Here is a 7,282-nt window from a genome sequence, read left to right as displayed (position 1 = left end):
TGCAGGGGTAGGGGACGTGCAGGATGGTGGCACAGCCTTTCTTTCCCGAGCCTCTGGCAGACATCACTGACTGACCTGACAATCTTTCCTCCTGAGTTCAGACAGAACCCCAGAATCCTTCTCAGCACAGTGTTCTAGATCGGGGGTCAGCAAATTATGACCTGTGAGGCTAACGTCTGCCCAGTGCCTATTTTTATAGATAAAGTTTTATTGGAACATGGCCCCATTCATTAGGTTATATATTGTCTATGGCTGCTTTTGTATTGCAAAGGCAGAGTTGACCACAAAACCAAAATAGATGCTCTCCAGGTGTTCACAGAACAAGTGTGCTCACCCCTGGTCTAGGTGATCACTGACTCAGGAAGAGTGGGCATGTATCTCTTTGTTATCCTTAGATTTTTGGGAGTGGTCACTCACATTACAAACTGATTCTGCTTTTTTAGAAAGCATCTTACCCCACAGAAAGGAATTCCCTTAGTACGTTTTCTACCCATTTAGAAATAATTAACTGCGTATTCTTGGTCTTTTAAAAATTTTATTTATTTCTTTGTTTGTTATTTTTATTTTTCACAGCAAGAGTAGAGTGAGAAGTTGGGAATCTTCAGGCCAGTATTTAAAGAGCCATGATTTCTAAGAGATATGAAATATATTGGAAGTTTTACCGTGAGGCATACAACTTATTCACTCATATTTGATTAAGGAAAGGGAATGTGTGTAACCTGTGTCCTACTGAAGAAAAATTAATTTCTCCATTTTGTGTCAAAAGGACACAAAATTTATTGATTATTTATTTGGATTTTACCCCGTTCTTCTCACGTTGCTTTCCTACACTCCTTATAAAACCTACAGCTCTGTGTGCTGGAAATTGGCCACTCGTGCTTTCATCACTGTGCCTTCCAGAAGTCTTATTATTTGATTTAACATTGAGTACCTGCATGGCTTCTAATTAATTGAAATGACCTCAGCAGGGTTGGTTTAGTTGCCTAAGACAGAGAGGAGAAATCGTTTACAAAATGCAGAATCGCTTTTTTTTTTTTTTTTCTGAAGAAAATAAGTCCATCTAATGGTGGGCTCTGGACTGCAAGTCTGTGGTTTAATTTTCAGACAGGCGAGAAGTGGACTGGGTCACAAGGGGAAAAACAACACAAAAGGATGGGAGTCTAGAAGAGTAAGAAAGTTTCTCTCCTTGTCCATCTATGGGTAGCCATTTGCCCTTGGCCTTCATGGAAAATTTCATTGCCCCTGAACCCTTTTTCAAAGACATGATTTCCTTTGGCTATGAAGAAAGCATTTTCTTGTCTTCTGCTGATAGTATCCTGCATCTCCTTTGAGGAAACGGCCCCTCCTCCATTAACAGGAGCTGTGTTCTTCACTCCCAGGGTGGATCCAGTGAAGCAGAATTGGCCAATCAGGGACTCAAACTCCTCTGGACATAGTGTCTGGTCCAGGAGAGACCCAGATCCATGTCAGCCTATTCAGAAGGTATCATAGAATCTATGAGGGAAGTACCAGCAATGGAGTCTATTTCTTACCATCCTTAACCTGAGATGATGTAAGTCTGGAGTCCCTGGGGACTGCAGTATGTACCTGGGGATAAGACCAACGCAGAAGAAGAAAGAGCTGAAAGGGAGAGAGAGACCAACTTCTGATGACATCACTTGAGTCCCTGACATAGCTGGAGCCTTCCCTGGATTCTTCAGTGATGCCATACATGGTCTTTTTCTCCTGAAGCCAGTCTGACTGGGGTTTCTGCCCCTTACAATTAATAGCAGTGCTGAGTTCTCTAAGCAAAGAGGGCCAGCTTTGTAGAAGTCGTGATCCTGAAAATAATTCCGGTATCATTCACCTTCGATTTGCACTCTCTGTTGAATTTCCAGAGTATTTTTGTTAAGTTCATCAGTCCTTTGGTGTCCCTTGTGAAGAGAGCAAACCGAAAAAGATACAGAAGTCCAATACAGTAATCAACACTATATAGTTTTTTAACTTGCTGGCAATTTTCTGTGGATCATTAAATTCCCCAAATATGAAACTTCTTCATTGATATGTGGATCATGTAAAATAGCCTTGAATACAATTGCTATTTCCATGGTACCCAGATCCCTGAGGCCCTGAGTAGAATTTGTGCTGGTCATAGTAATTTTTCTGTTTCTACCTTTGGCTTAACTCTTCAGCATTGGATGGTCTATTGCATTTAACTAAATGATTTCTATAAAACTATGTGTGCATGCACATGCAAACACCCAAATACTTCGTGTTCCTTTTTTTTTTTTTTCCATTTCAGACTGACTTGGTGGCAGTCAGAAAGGGTTCTGCCGCCAAGAACGGTCAGCACCAGAGTCCGCATCGATATTCCACTAGCTTGCTCAGGAGGTACCTCTTTTACAGAACTCATGGCTGCTTGGGGTCTAGGAGAAACCTAAAAAGGTAGATGATAAAGATGAATCACTTTGGTACTAACTTGGGAAATTTTATCATCTCCCAGCACCCCATGGGCCATGGAAGGTGGGTAGAGCCATGCCCAGAGTCAGCAGTACAAGCTGTACTGTTTTAGACCGGGAGTTACGGCAGTCATAAGAAATCCCATCTGCTAGCACAAGCCCGCATCCTACCCGTGTAAGTCTCCTTCGTGCATACCACAGTAGTGTCCGTGTTATGTGATCGGAAATGGTCATCAGGCCAGATGGGATAAATCCTCTTACCGGTGTGTCTCTAACAGTGTAACTGTAGCTTCTTCCAGTCCTCTTAGGATTTCCTGGTGTCTAGTGAGATCCTGTCCATAAGCACCGTGGTGGCTTTCTGATGTTTTCATCTGCTGAACATTTGTTTTCTCTTGTTTTGACAACAGCATTTTTGTAGACCACCTCTTCCCCACACCTCATCCGCATGGTCATTGGGTGACCCTGCCCCAAGCCTTAGGGGTGGTGGTCGCCTGCTCAAGTCCTGGTCAGTCAACATATCTCATTCCCTTGGCCATGGTGATCCGTTCAAGGAGAGACGCAAAGGAGTGTCGCAGATTAGTCCATTGGAGTAAATCTAGATATCTCCTGAAACCACGGGGAAGGAAACATACACTGTGATAGGAACGTAAGCACAGAGTTCCTGTGCCCCATTTTGTCACCATCAGAAGACATCTGACAACTAAGCCAATGCAAAGGGAAGCCGAACTGACAGATGGAGGAACTAGGTCTTCATGACATTGTTTGTGCCCCTGGGTCTAGCTGTTCCTGAAGCCAGCCCATCACCCTAGATTTTTCAGGAAGGTGAGTCAATAAATAGCTTTTTTTTTTTTTCTTAAACTAGTCTGAATTGAATTTCTGTCACTTGTGGCAAAAAGAGCCCTGAGTTATACAAACAATCAGAGAACTGAGCTTTATTTGCTAGGGTCCCTCACCTGTGTCCAGCATCACTAAGTCAGCAAATGAAATACTCAGGATTACATAGGCAGGAACTAGAGGAAATGTGAAAAGCAATTTACCACAAAAGAAGTGGAATAATTCCATGAAGGTGGCTCCATTTAATTAAGGGAATGCAGGCAGAGTGCTATGAATTGCTTACTTCCAGAACAACTAGGATTCTATAAAATAACTGGGGAGCTCAGCATATACCCAGATTCTTCCCAAAGACACCCTAACGCTCGGACTTTCATTGCCAATCTGTGTAAGTGGATGTTTCCCTGAGGGGCTTTCCGATTCTTTCAGAGTAATTGAAATGGTTTTGTCGATTGGTGGTGCATCTCAGATTGTCCTCAACTAGCCTCACACAGGGGAACAGGAGCCCCTCTCAGGTAGGGGGCTAACCTCACTCCACTTACTATGGATAAGCTGTATACTCAAGACCATTTATTAGTGTTTAAGAGCAAGAGCTTGGGAGCTATAGGAACCAAATTCAAGTCCTTCTTTTGTCACTCGTGGGCAACCTTGGGTATGTTACTTAGTAACTCTGAGCCTCAGTTTCCTTCTCTGCGAAATGCAGATAGTATTAGCACCTACTTTGTGGGTCCTGGTGATAATGAAATGAAGTGATTTACTCTTTCAGTCATAAGAATTATGCATGGAAAGTACTCAAGCCATGACTGGCACAGAAGGATGCTTAATAAATGAAGAGAAGAACTTTATTGGATCCCATTCACATCCTCACTTCTAACATCTTTTCCCATTTGCCCCAATCTTTTTAGATAACAATAACTATTAACATGTGCATAATAGTATGCATTATTATGGGGATGGCTTCTATTTATTCAATTCCTGCTCATTTCCAGACACAGCACAACAATCATAGTTTCTATTTTGTCAGGGAGAAATTCGACCAGTGAGGAGATGGAGGCTCAGAGAGGAGGAAGGTTTGCTCAAGGTCGTGCAAGCAAGCAGCAGCAGAGATGGGGTTCAAACCATGCCTGTCTGATTTCAGAGCCTGTGGTTTCCCACCATGTGAGCTTTGTACTCAAAATGTGACCCATCACCTGGGCGATTGTTAGGGATATAACATCTTAGGCATCCAGACCTACTGAATTAGAATTTGCATTTTAACAAGAATTTGCATTAGAATTTGCACCCACCATTCCTGTTCACATTAATTTTGTGAAGCACTTTGCTACCTGACCTTTCAATTCTGTGTCAAAATGCCTACAAACTGTGGAGTATTTTAGTTTTCTCTCTCACCATGACATGGGTGTTTGTTGACAAGTCCCAACTATTTTCAGATGGCAACAGGACTGCATTTAGAAACACGTTTAAAGACGTGGCTTTGATGGTTCATCCCCTGTGGCCAACATTTCTTGATCCCCAAAAGGCTTCTCTTCTAATTGTTTTTACAAATGAGCTGAGTTATTTTGGCAGGCACTGGTCAATTACTATCCAGTTGATGAAGTGGATTGAAAAACGAGAGTTTTGACTGTTCTGTGACTGATCCAGTTCCAATATATAGATGTGGTTTATGGGTCAGCATCCTTGAAAGGTTCAGAATTACTTTAATAATGTGAAAATTGAGGCTATTGATTGAATCTAAATCCCCCACAAATATAAAAACTTGTTCTTGAAACTCCCTGCCAATTGGAAACGCTCAGATGAAGGGGAAAAAAAAAAACACCTTGATTTATGAGAATTGTTTCTCTTTCCTACTCTCCTATTATTTTTTACTGTTGTAAGTTTTAAAGAGTATTCATGGCTTAAAGGCTCCGTGCACAGTCTGTCCCTTGAGCTTCCTAGATGAAAAAAGGAAAATGATAAATAAAGAGTCACCATGAAGTGTTGCATCTTAACAAGACACTTCCATCTGTGAAAGACAGAGAGGAGGCAGTGGGTGAGGAGCGAGCTTTCAGGGTTTGACTCCTCACTCCCCTTTTCACCAGCTGGGCAAATGTAGACACATGATTTATCCTTCCCTTGCCTCTGTCTCTTTAAAATTAAAATGAGGGTACTAATGGCACCCGCCTATTCGGGTTGATGGGGACATCAAAAGGCTTTATGGAACATGTAAGCATTTAGAGAAGTACCAAATAAATACGCAACTCCAGGACGTGTCTAACATCGATGCACTGTGCATCAGGCCCTTAGGTCTGTCTGCTCAACTCTCTGCCTACGTTTATGAATTCTGGAGGAAGCATCCAAGGGGCAGAAGACGGGCAGCAGCTCCCCAGTGCAGCCGTGTGGTTACAGAACAGATAAGCGCACGTGAGGCCAGACCGTCTGGATTCAAATTCTGCCTCCACCACTTAACCAAGGTTCTCCAACTCTTGGGCTTCAGGATCTTCATCTGTGTGGGGCAATAACAGCACGTACAAGATAGGCCTGCTGTAGGGATTGTTCGCAAACACCCATGAAGCATAGTTAACACTGTCTTGCACGTAGCGCAGACCCATCAAATGCCAGCTAGCGTCCTTATTGCTGTTTTTGGTATTAATTACGTCCCTTTGTGAAATTTTGATTGCAGCCAGATTCATGCTTCTATACTCCATCAATTCTCATTGAATGCAACGTTAAAACAAGTGCCAAAAAAATTTACTGGCAAGGGCATAAAGATGATAAATGAAAACAAGGCTTAGGGAATATACCACATTTTAATATTTTTGTGGATTAATTTTTAGTTAACATTGGGGTGGAAAATGGTGCCGATAGCAATAAAGGAAGAAATGGAAAATAATATATGCCTTCCAATCAAAAAGAATGCAATAAAATGTTCCACAAGGGTGGCGATGCTGCTCACACGCCTTCGTACTGGCATCTTCTATTATCTACTTAGACCGTATCAACTGGTAAATGGGAAAATGTCACTTACAAACACAAAACAAATGGGAGAAAAAAACCCAATTGCTACAAAATTAAGTCATCTGAAGCCAGTCAACAAATGTCTCCAATTCTAAAATTTTAGGAAATAGTTGAACTCCAGATGTATTGTGTAATGTGACACACTGACAGGCAGAGGTAAGTGCTATAACCAACCATAAAACAGGGCAGAGGAATAGGAAGTGGCCAGGGGAAAAAAGCAGTTTGGGATAGAGTGGTCAGGAATGGCCTCTATGAAGAAATGATACTGGGATGTGGATGAAGATGTAAGTGTAAAGATCGCTGGGGGAGAACAGCCTTCTAGGAACAAGAACAAGTGCAAAGGCCCTGAGGTAGGACGAAGCTTGGAGTGTCTGGCAGACATTCAGAAGGCCAGGTTAGCAGCAGCAGCAGAGAGAGCGGTAGAGTGAGTGTGGATGGAGAGTGGAAAGAGCACAAGCTTGACAGTTGGACAAAACTTCTTGGATGCTGAATAAACTGGGCAAGTTACAGAATTCCTCAAAACCTCTGTTTTTTTCATTAGCAAAATGGGGACAGTATCACCAGCATGATTCTCATGAACAATCAATCAATGAGACATGCCTGGTAAAGTTCCTGCAGGGTAGCAGGTGCCTAAAAAATTGTAGCTGAGAACAAAACAAAATTGAAAAACCACAGACTTAGCAATTCGTGAGGTCGAATAGCCAAACCAGTTTCACCATTTTCAGTTCCTTTGTGTCTGGTTCCGTATTTACCATGTGCAAAGTGCAGGTCACAAAGGTAGGATCATGGATGCCTTTGTCCTCAAGAAGTGCTCTATCTAGTGGAGGTGACAGATGGATGGCAAGCTAGCCTAGGAAAATAGGATGAAGTTCCACAGGCAAATCTTGCAGAAGCTGCTGTCATCAAAGGACACTGAATTTAGGTCCTCACAGAATTTGTATTGATGGTTTGATGATTTGGTAAATAACACTTTCATTTTCCCATCAGGAGCACCTACCAGTACTTCCCATCCCGAGGTT

Source organism: Halichoerus grypus, chromosome 10 (genome assembly GCF_964656455.1).
Source record: "Halichoerus grypus chromosome 10, mHalGry1.hap1.1, whole genome shotgun sequence".
In the NCBI taxonomy this organism is placed as follows: domain Eukaryota; kingdom Metazoa; phylum Chordata; class Mammalia; order Carnivora; family Phocidae; genus Halichoerus; species Halichoerus grypus.
This window is presented reverse-complemented; position numbering follows the sequence as displayed.